Genomic DNA, 10,285 nt, shown 5'->3' with positions numbered 1-10,285 from the left:
TCTCCTCAGCAAAATGGGCTCCATCTCACATCCCCATGCATCACCATCCAGGGCTGCCAGCAGGGACCCTGACCCGTGACCCCCATCTGACTTCCAAGCCCTTCCTTTCAAGTATCCATGTAAGCCTCCCTGACCCTGGAGCTCTCACAGTCTGCCCCCTGCAAAGCCAGCATGGTGTGGCTGAGGACAAGGTCACCCTCAGCAGAGAGCAGGTCCTGGCTGCCCTTGAACCAGGGCTGGGAACCTCTGAGCCCCTTGCTGGCTGAACAGGGGAAACCATGCCCTGGGCAGTCCTGGGTCAGGAGCCCAGAGCTCTCTCCCACAGGCCCTGCCCTGGAGGGTCTTTCAGATCTTCATCTCTGCCTCTGAGCTGGGGAAGCTGGGCCTTGTTGATTCCTGGGATCCTGAAACCACCCTCCATCCTCTGGGTGCAAAGCCTGGGCTGCTCCCAGTGGAGCTGCTGGCCTCCCCTTCCTGGCCACAGCTCCTGGGCAGCACCACAGTGTGCTGCTCTCCTGGCCAAAGTGCAAAGCCCCAGCTCTGCCTGCACTGCCCCTCTCTGCCCCTCCCTGTCCTGCACATGGCCTGACATCAGTCAGGGGGTCACACGCCAGGGCCTCACCTGTGCCCTTGAGATTGTCCAGCCCACAGTCTGCTCCTGTCTGAGTGAGCCCAGCTCCCACCAAGTGTGGATCATCCACAAAACAGGTTCTAAGGACGTCATGATGCGTGTCCACCTGTGAGTTGTAGGAGGTTCAGGGGACCACACCTGTCCAGGGTAAGAGCAGAAGCCTAAATACTCAACTTCCTCTTGCCAGACATGGGCTGTTGGGCACAGTGCATCACCTCTCAAGCTTCTGTGTGATTTCAGAACTGCATCATGGAATTGACCCTGATCCCTCTGTCATGATTATGTAGATGTGGAAAACACGTTAATGGATGATGTAGGCAGAACAGAAAAATACACAAAAGCAGTTTTACTTTCCAAAATGCTGCTGTGTGTCCTAACTGCACATGATGCTCACCTCTACTCTAAATGCTCCTCTAGGAGGCCTCCACCCAGAGCTGCTACATAGCAGGAGCACATGCAAATAGGGCCTCCCTCTGCTCATGAAAACCAGCCCACCTGACCCTGCAGCTCTGCACAGGAGCCCAGCCCTGGACTCCCAGCTCAGCCCACTCAGTGATCAGGACTGAACACAGCTGCTCACCATGGAGAGTGTGCTCAGCTGGGTTTTCCTGGTGGCTGTTTTCAAAGGTAATGAATGGAGAACAGAGATCCTGAGTGTGTGAGTGGTCAGGAGGGAGAGGAAGAGTGGATGAGTGTCAGTGTCCTGACCAGGCTGCCTCTGTGTTTGCAGGTGTCCAGTGTGAGGTGCAGCTGGTGGAGTCTGGGGGAGGCCTGGTGCAGCCTGGGGGTTCCCTGCGACTCTCCTGTGCAGCCTCTGGATTCACCTTCAGTGACTACTGGGTTTTCCAGGCTGCAGGGATGGGGCTGGATTGGGTCTCATACATTAGCAGGGGTAGTGGTACCATAAACTATACCAACTCCTTGAGGGGTCGACTCACCATCTCCAGAGAGAATGCCAAGAACACGCTGTACCTGCAGATGAGCAGTACTAGATCTGAGGACACGGCCACCTATTACTGTGCTATAGACAGTGTGGGGACCTCAGTGTGAGCCCAGACACAGACCTCCCTGCAGGGTGCACAGGGCCAGCAGGGGGCGCTCAGCACACAGGGAGTTCAGGTCAGCCCAGCAGCAGGTGCAGAGAGGAGCTGAGGCTGGTTTCCTATGGGATATTGCGGCTTTTTCTCTATCCCCCTGGGTCCTAGGCAAGTAATACTTTTTAATTCTGTTTGTATATTTCTCTGATGTCTTTGGTGGAAGTGTTTGTTCCTTGGTTTTTCAGGGCTTCTGAAACACCAGGGCCATTCAGAGCCCCATGTCACAGGCCCCAGGTTAAACACTTGCAGAGGGAGGTTCAGATGGATTCCTGCTATGCATTGGGGCTTCCCCTCCATTCAGAGATTCTCTGTGGATCCTTTCCAGACTTAGGACCTGGGGCCTCTGCTCGCAATTCTACAATCAATAGTCACCACTGCACGGGAGCAGAGATTCACCAGGCACAAGCACAGGGTGAGGCCACCTGCACCTGTGATTGACCTCAAAGTGGGTCACATGGCTTCTTAGCCCTCTGCAGAACTGGAGATAGAACATGCTGAGACCCATCATCAGTCACCAGGTAGACATGCTCCTCAGGACTCAGAAAAAAGACAGTGGGGTCAGGACACAGATGATTCTAGGCAGTCATGCCACCAAGGGCCCCTGAGGGAGGAGGGCTTGATCCCTTATCATGTGCCTGATGTCAACTATTCATCAGAAAACCTGCTGTCATCAGGTCACAGAGACTCAGGACAGCTCCACAGTCCAGCACAGGGCAGCGTGGCCCTCATCACAAGTGTGCACAGGCAGAGCTCATGGAGCATGATCCCTCCAGAGAGAAGAGCCCTTTAGCATCCAGAGGAGGAGGAGAAGGTCCCCAGGGGTGTGGGTGCTCTGTGTTAGGAACTTCCTGCAGAACCAGGAGGGACATATTCATGACAGTCCACTGTGATATCCAGGATGGGGACCTTCTACAGATACAGAGAAATGGAGGGTCACATTGAGGCCCCAACAGTGATGCCCGGGAGAGCTGGGTGGGTGCAGCAGGACACAGCTGGCTTGGGGAGCAGGGGAGAGAGCTGAGCCCCCACAGTGTCAGGGATGTGCAGAGAAAGTTCCACCTGGATGTTTACGGTTAACCAGCACCAGAGGAAGAGGCCCCCAGGGGCTTTCTCAGCACTGTGACCAGATGTGGGGTCAGAGGGGATGGGGAAGTCCCCAGTCATAATGTCTAGGTGACGATGGCTGTATAAAATGAATTAAAATAATTAGTGAATATGGCATTGGATGATGTCAAATATTTGGTACAATTCTCCTGTGAAGCATCTGCCCTTGACCTTGTCTTTCTGGGTTTTGACTCATAATGTGACCTCTGTGACTGTCACTGCTCTTCTCAGGCTGCTTGCTGCTCCTAGGCTCAGCTGGGAAAGGTGCACAGTTCTGGAAATTCATGCATCTGCTTCTGCATGTCCCATTGTGGTCAGGGATTATGTCCAGTAGGCCTCATGATCACTTGTATTTCTAAATCCTCAGAAACACCTGTTGAGCAGGTGTTATAACTTTGCATTCTGCTCCCACTACTGTGTCACCTAATGCAAATAATTCTTTCCTAAATGGTGTCTGAAGAGTCCCATGGAATCCTTGTTCTTTTCCACCTGAGGAGTGCATTCACTGCACCTTGGTCAGGTGTTCCTGGAGCAGCTGGGCCTCACAGTCCTGAGGGCTGCATGGTGCTGGGGCCACTCTGGCAGCCTGGACAGCTGAGGGGCTGCTGGCAGAGCAGCAGAGGTGCAGCCCATGTGTCTCCAAGGGCTGCCTGGGGTGGCCCTCCAGCAGGCCCAGGTCAGCAGTGCAGCAGGCCCCATGAGTGGAGAGGTGGCTGTCAGATTAGAGGACAGCACCGGGCAGACAGCACCTGGGGACAAGGACGAGATGCCCTCCGCACCCAGGGCTGGCTTTGCACCCCACAGGTACTCTGTGCAGTGGCTGCTCAGGGCCTGCTCAGCTGCCCTGGGGACCTTGTTAGGGGTTACAGGTTCCTGCAGTGCCACCTGGGGTCCTGGGAAAGGTGTGTGGCCCTTACAGCTGGCCCTGCTCTCAGCATGTCCTGCCACTCAGGGAGGGTCCAAGGCTCTTCCCTCCTTTGTACAAGTGTGGACTTATGGCCAGCTGTATCCTGTGTCTGCAGGTGGATGGACAGTTCCTCCCTGACCAGCACACATCTGGGTAGGGAGGCTGAAGGGAGCAGCCAGCCAGCTGCTTCCCAGGACCCTGGTGGGGTCCCTGCATGTCTCTGTGCAGTGGAGCCTGGTGTGGGGCCCAGGATGGCTCTGCTCTGTCCCCACCCCTGCTGGGGCCTGTTTCCCAGAAGTTCCCAAACTGTGCTGAGGGCTGGGGGCTCAGTGGCTCCAGAAGCACAGGTGCCCCTGTCAGGGGTGAAGGATGATTGACAGCTGCGTGTGTGGCAGGGGCAGAGGCAGCACCTGCACAAGGGGCCCCACTGAGGGTGGCTTCAGCAGAGGTCCTGCCTGTCACCCATGTGCTCTGTGTGGTGGGGCAGGATGAGCCCTCCCTCCCTCCACAGTGCTCTGTCCTGCACCAGTGGCCATAGACTGACCCAGGCCTATGGGCAGGGCGAAGAGCAGGGGCCTCTGCAGCTCCCTCATCCAATATGTCAGCGTCCCAAGAAACTGGTCACGTAAACGGAAATGCAAATTTCACATGTGCTAAAGTGTCTGGGTGTTTTAAGTTCAAAAACAAACAAAAATCATCCTTTCTAAAAATTTTAATTGTAACTGAATTACGGATTTACATTTGAAGTAGGAGCCCACATTTTTTCCAAAGAGGATAAATTTTAATGTCTCGTTCAGGTACTGAGTTTTATGTATAACTCAAGAATCCAAAGCATGAAATAAAAATTTACCAAGCAACAACTTGCAACCCTCCAAGGTGAAGAAGTCTTGGAGAACTCGAGTTTTCCCAGGAGGCACTGAGTACTCAAGTCTTGGCCTTTCAATGATTTCTGTGCTTCTGTAAAGAGTTGCTGACTACACTCCTGGACTTTTTCCCTGTCATGCTTTTTATTATTTTTCTGTATACTTTACTCACTTCAAGGAAATTTTTTAAGGTTATGATTGTGGAAATAGCAGAGGTAACAGTGAAATTAAAAGACTTATAATAATTGACTGAACTGGATTGAAATGTGTTAATGTCATAATAGTGAATTCCATGGTCCCAAAGTGAATTTCCAAACAATATCTTCGGGTCTAATGTTCCTAAAATTAAAATTCTAAAGGTCCACTAACTTACCACATAATTTTCTAGCATTTATTTAAAGTCACTAAAAGTACAAATAATTACATTACTATCAAGAGGTAAATTGAGGAATCTCACAAACACACAGAGCATTTCTGGGTTACTTGCACAGCAACACACACTCAGACCCACAAACTCAACCGCAAGCCCACACTCTCACCTTAGTTTACCCAGAGGAGCAGATGACAAAACTCCTAAAGGGAGAGGTCAAGAGCTCGCTGCATGAATGTGATCCCTTTGGTTTTCCCTGCGTCCCCAGCTCTGTAGCTCTGCTCCTCTGAAGTCCTGTCAGGAACCTGGATCTAAAGTGACCCCCCAGGTCTGCAGGGCGACCTCGCTGACCTCAAGCTGCCCACACTGTGAAGGTCAGGAGCAGCTCTATGGAGACCATGCACAGGTACAAACAGAGATCTCCTCATTCACTGGAGGTTCCACAATCCCTGTGTGTGCCCAGAGGCAAGGGGCCTGTGCACTTCTCAGGAAGCAGAGCTGCAGCCAATGCAGACACATGCGAAGGGAAACCTCTGCACTGTCTCTACCTCAGGCCTCATCAGAGCTGCAAGGAGGAACACAGGGCACGGGGATTGTAAATAGAGGGAATTTAATATGGGAGACACACACCTCCCACCTCCTGAGGTCAGGGGTGGGTCAGGTCCAGCACCCCAGGAGCTGGCCCAGGAGATCTGGCTGCTGTGGCTGTTGCTGGCTCTATTCTGCAGTGAGCTTCCAGGAGGAACACCTGCTGCCTTTCCCTCAGGCCTGACCTTCCCTGGAGGACACGTCCACACTCTCTGTCCACAGTCACTCCCTGTTCCTGGGTAATTCTTCTCTCATCTGACACATCGACATGTTCTTGCCTGTGACATCTTCCCATCCTCTGTGCCCTGCGTCTGTGTGGACACAGGAGGTGCATTCTGCATGCTTCACATGCAGACCACAGTCTTGGCAGACACGGTGCTGGTGCTGGACAGCAACAGCCTGGACATGCCTCACCCCTCCCTGCACATGAGCCTCTCACACAGTTGGTTATTTCCCAGGGATTTTTATGTCAATATGAAATGAGGAGATTAAATCCCTGGAAACTGACCAGGTGGAGGGATTACCAGGACCAGAAATTCGCTGTTTTGGTTCACATATGAGGTGGCCCACAAGCTCACGTGTGAGACAAAGGAGAGAGGACTAGATTACCAGAGCTCAAACCCAAAGTGGATTAATCCACTAACATGGATTGACTTGCAGCCACTGTAGGCAGGTGGGGTGTGGCTGGAATACTTGGATCACTGGGGTGTGCCTTTGGGGGACACTCTGTGGAGCTCTCCTGCTTCCTGGTGGCCATTACCTGAGCTGCTTTCCTCCTCCACACCCTTCTGCCGTGGTGTTCTCCCTCCCTGGACAGAGCTAAGGACTTGCCACCTTGGACTCCAGCCTCCTAAGTCACGACCCAAAGGAAGCTTGTCCTCCTCTGTGTTCTCAGAATTTTGGTCAGGTGACAAAACGCTGTCAAATATTGGTATATTTTTAGGAGGTTTTCTTATGTCCACATCATACATCCACTAAGTTTCTCTGGTTTTCACGAACACTTTGTGCTGAATGGTGAAAGCAAACTGAAGCCCTGGCACAGGTGAGGTGGGGAAGACTCACACCTGGCACAGGTGAGGTGTGGAAGACTGTCACATGGAGGGCTCCAGGATCCCCAGGTCAGGAGGTGGGGTCATCTTAAGATGCCTCCTAGTTAGATGCCTGGAAGAACAGCTTTCTAATCAGATGATATGTTAGGACTTGGAAACTTCACCCAGGGGCACACATGGCTTTGCAGGTGGTGAAGACATGGAGACCAGCATGTGGGGGGCCGTGACACTGAATGACTGGCATTTTTATTCTCATAATTGGAAGAGGCTCTGTCGGTCACTTTCATAGTGGCCTGGACACTGCCCAGATCCTCAAGTAGCAGAATGTGTCTTCATGCATAGACATGCCTTCCCCCAGCCCCAGGGGTTGAATTACCTTACCTGTCCTTGTAACCCTGCCCCACTTGGAACTTTCTAAAGACTGAGGTTCCCCCCAAATAAAAGCTCATTTTAAAATGCACTAGCTCTCCCTCGCCAGCTCCTTGTGACTGTCCTCACTCTCTCATTTGGGGGAGCTTGAGCCAGAGTAAAGGAGCCTTATGAATTTGATTTAAAGGTAAAGTGTGTGTCTGTGCTTTACTTGATATCCCAGGAAATTCCCATTAGTGACCTTAAGTTTACCTGCCCACACTGTTCAGGGGTGCACCAGCAGGTCTTACCTGAGCCACCACAGGACCAGGAGGTGGGTGCTGCAGGCTCAGTGTCTGCAGGGAGTTCATGGTCAACACCACAGGGAACAAGGAGAGGAGCCCACATGTCTTATTAGTGTGCTGTGCTCACTCAGTTAGGCAGGAGGTCAATACGTGAACCTCAACAGGAGGTCAGCAACGACACCTGCCCTCTCAGTGACCCCACCTCACTAAAGACAGTGTCCACTGTTCTCTCCAAGTGCTGGGCTGTGGGCAAGGCAGGTCTCACTGCAGTGATGCTGCACAGGGAAGGGACTGGGCCTCCTCCCTCCCCCAGCCTGCCCTGCATGCCATCCTGTCTGCTGTCAGCCTGGCTCTGATGCTCTGGGGGACTCAGGGGCTCTCAGCCTCAGGCTGCAGCTGAGAGCTGCCTCTGCTCACAGGACTCTCACCTGGCCCAGCACCTCCATCCTGTCCTCTCCTGGTGGAGACCAGAGGGCAGGACAGGTGAGGGGAAGAGCTCAGGGCAGATTCCCACCCACTGCTGTCCACAGGCATTGGCTGGACAGTGAGGAGGACAAGCAGGGCAGAGGGTGGGGGAGGGCAGTGGGCACACAGCAGGAAGCCCGTGTCCTCCTGAGACCCTGCTCCCTCCTCTCCTGCTCAGTCTGTATACCCCAAATCTCACAGAGATGAAAGAGAAGAACTAGTCCTGAGAACAAAGGGGGGCTCTTCTCCTGGATGTGGGGAACCCCATCCTCAGCCCTGGGCTCTGTTCAGTCATCACTGAGGGCTTCTCCTTCAGGGCTGGGAGGTGAACCTGGGCCTCTTGCATGCTGGGCACGTTCCTGCCACTCTGAGACCCTCCCAGGTGCAGGGAGGAAGGGCTTGGAGGAGGCAGGGCTGGGCTCAGGAGGGTGAGTTCCCCTTCTGACAGCCTTCCAGCCCCCTGAAACCACCTGCTCTCCTCTCACAGGTAAAGCTCCACTTGGGCTCAAGACAGGGACACATCTCAGGAGCACAGAGGACCTGGGCAGCCTGACCTCAGCCTCTCCAGATATCAGAAGAGCCTCACCCACATGCAAATTCCTCCTCCTGCTCTGGGTTCAAATGCCCTCTGGGCTGTGGGAGCTCCCAGCTCTCTGCTCAGACAGGGCTGAGGTCTCTGGGAAGGCAGGTGTGGTCTAGAAGATGAGGCTGCTGGGTCTTGTCCTGTGCCTCTTCACAGCTCCCCAAGGTGAGTGTCCCCAGTGTCAGACCTGGGTCCATGCAGAGGTTGTGACTGCAGGTGACTAACAGGGTGTGACTGTCCTTGTCCCCAGGTGTCCTGTGCCAGGTGCAGCTGCAGGAGTCAGGACCTGGCCTGGTGAAGCCCTCACAGACCCTGTCCCTCACCTGTGCTGTCTTTGGATTCTCCATCACAACCAGTGGTTATGGCTGGAGCTGGATCCGTCAGCCCCCAGGGAAGGGGCTGGAGTACATAGGGTACATATGGAGAGATGGTGATACTAACTACAACCCATCACTCAAGAGCCGAGTGTCCATCTCCAGAGACACGTCCAAGAACCAGTTCTCCCTGCAGCGGAGCTCCCTGACCACTGAGGACACAGCCACCTATTACTGTGCCAGAGACACAGTGAAGGGACCTCAGTGTGAGCCCAGACACAAACCTCCTGCAGGGCACCCAGGGCCAGCAGGGGGCGCTCTGCACACAGGAGCTCAGGTGCCCCCTTCAGAGCAGCAGAGGAAAGTGGATGGTTTCTCTCCAGGTGATCAGCGTCTCCCTGGATCCCATCATGGAGAACCTGGAGGTCTCTCCTTCCTCAGATCATCTCATGCTCTTCTCTTATGGAGTCAGGCGGGTCTCTCTCCACCTGTCTCAGCTCAGGCTGCACAGTACATGTGTGAGTCTGTGTGTCCCTGTGTGTGTGTATATATATATATATATATATATATATATATATATATATATATATATGTGTGTGTGTGTGTGTGTGTTATGTGTGTGTTATGTGTGTGTGTGCAGGAGTGTTGTGTGTGTGTCTGTGTGACTCTGTATGGGTGAGACCCCTGGAAGGCAGACTCTGCTACCTTGTCACATTGCTGCCCCTGAGCTCCATGCCTGCCCCCTGCTCCAGCAGCCAGTCCCTGGGCAGCTGCAGAGGACTCACATGGGGAAGGCTCAGCAGGGTCTCAGACACCTCCACCCATCACAGCCAGGACCCTGACCCTGCCAGGTGCTCTTCACACACTGACCTGGTCACCCTCCCCAGGGCAGGCAGCTGTCAGTTCACACCAAGGCTGCAGCCTCCTCTTCCAGACCAGAGCACAGGATCCCAGAGTCCTCAGCCCACGTACACACACACACAGACACACACACAAACACACACACTCACACTCACACAGACACACACACGCACACATACACACACACACACTCACACTCACACACACACACTCACACACACACTCACACTAACACACACACACACACACACACACAGACACTCACACTACTCAGCCTACCACCCAGTGTCCTTCGCTGTCATAAAAACGTCCTTTGACACAGTGGTTCTCCTGGTGACAGCACAGCTGCCCTCCACCCTTGGCCACAGCTCCTCCTCATCTCTCCCTGGTGACCTCTCCAACCCTGGTTCATGGGTTGCCTGAGCCTTTCCCTGGGCAGGTGGCGTCCTGCATGTGGATGTGGTGTCCACGGGTCCTGCTGCTGCTGGGCTCCACCCCAGGGACCATGGCAGTGTCTGGGGTCAGTCTGGGTGTCTGCAGGGCAGTGGGCCTCTCCTGGGCCTGGGTGGTAGAGAGCTCCCTGCTGCCTCCCTCCTCACAATCCCAGAGCTCAAATGCCAGCTCTGCCAGGCTCAGGGACCCTGTGCCCACCTTGAGCCTCATCTCAGTTCACCCCACAAAGTGACTTGGCTGTGACTCACTGACCTGGACACCCTCAGCTCACCTGGTCTCAGTGTGCACAGAGGGTACTGGGTCCACTCCTCATCCCTGTGTCCCTGGAGTGTGGGGTGAGTGACCTG

This window comes from Spermophilus citellus, assembly GCF_964194105.1.
Source record: "Spermophilus citellus genome assembly, chromosome: 4".
Lineage (NCBI taxonomy): Eukaryota > Metazoa > Chordata > Mammalia > Rodentia > Sciuridae > Spermophilus > Spermophilus citellus.
The sequence above is the reverse complement of the archived record's forward strand: the minus strand, read 5'-3'. Positions refer to the sequence as shown.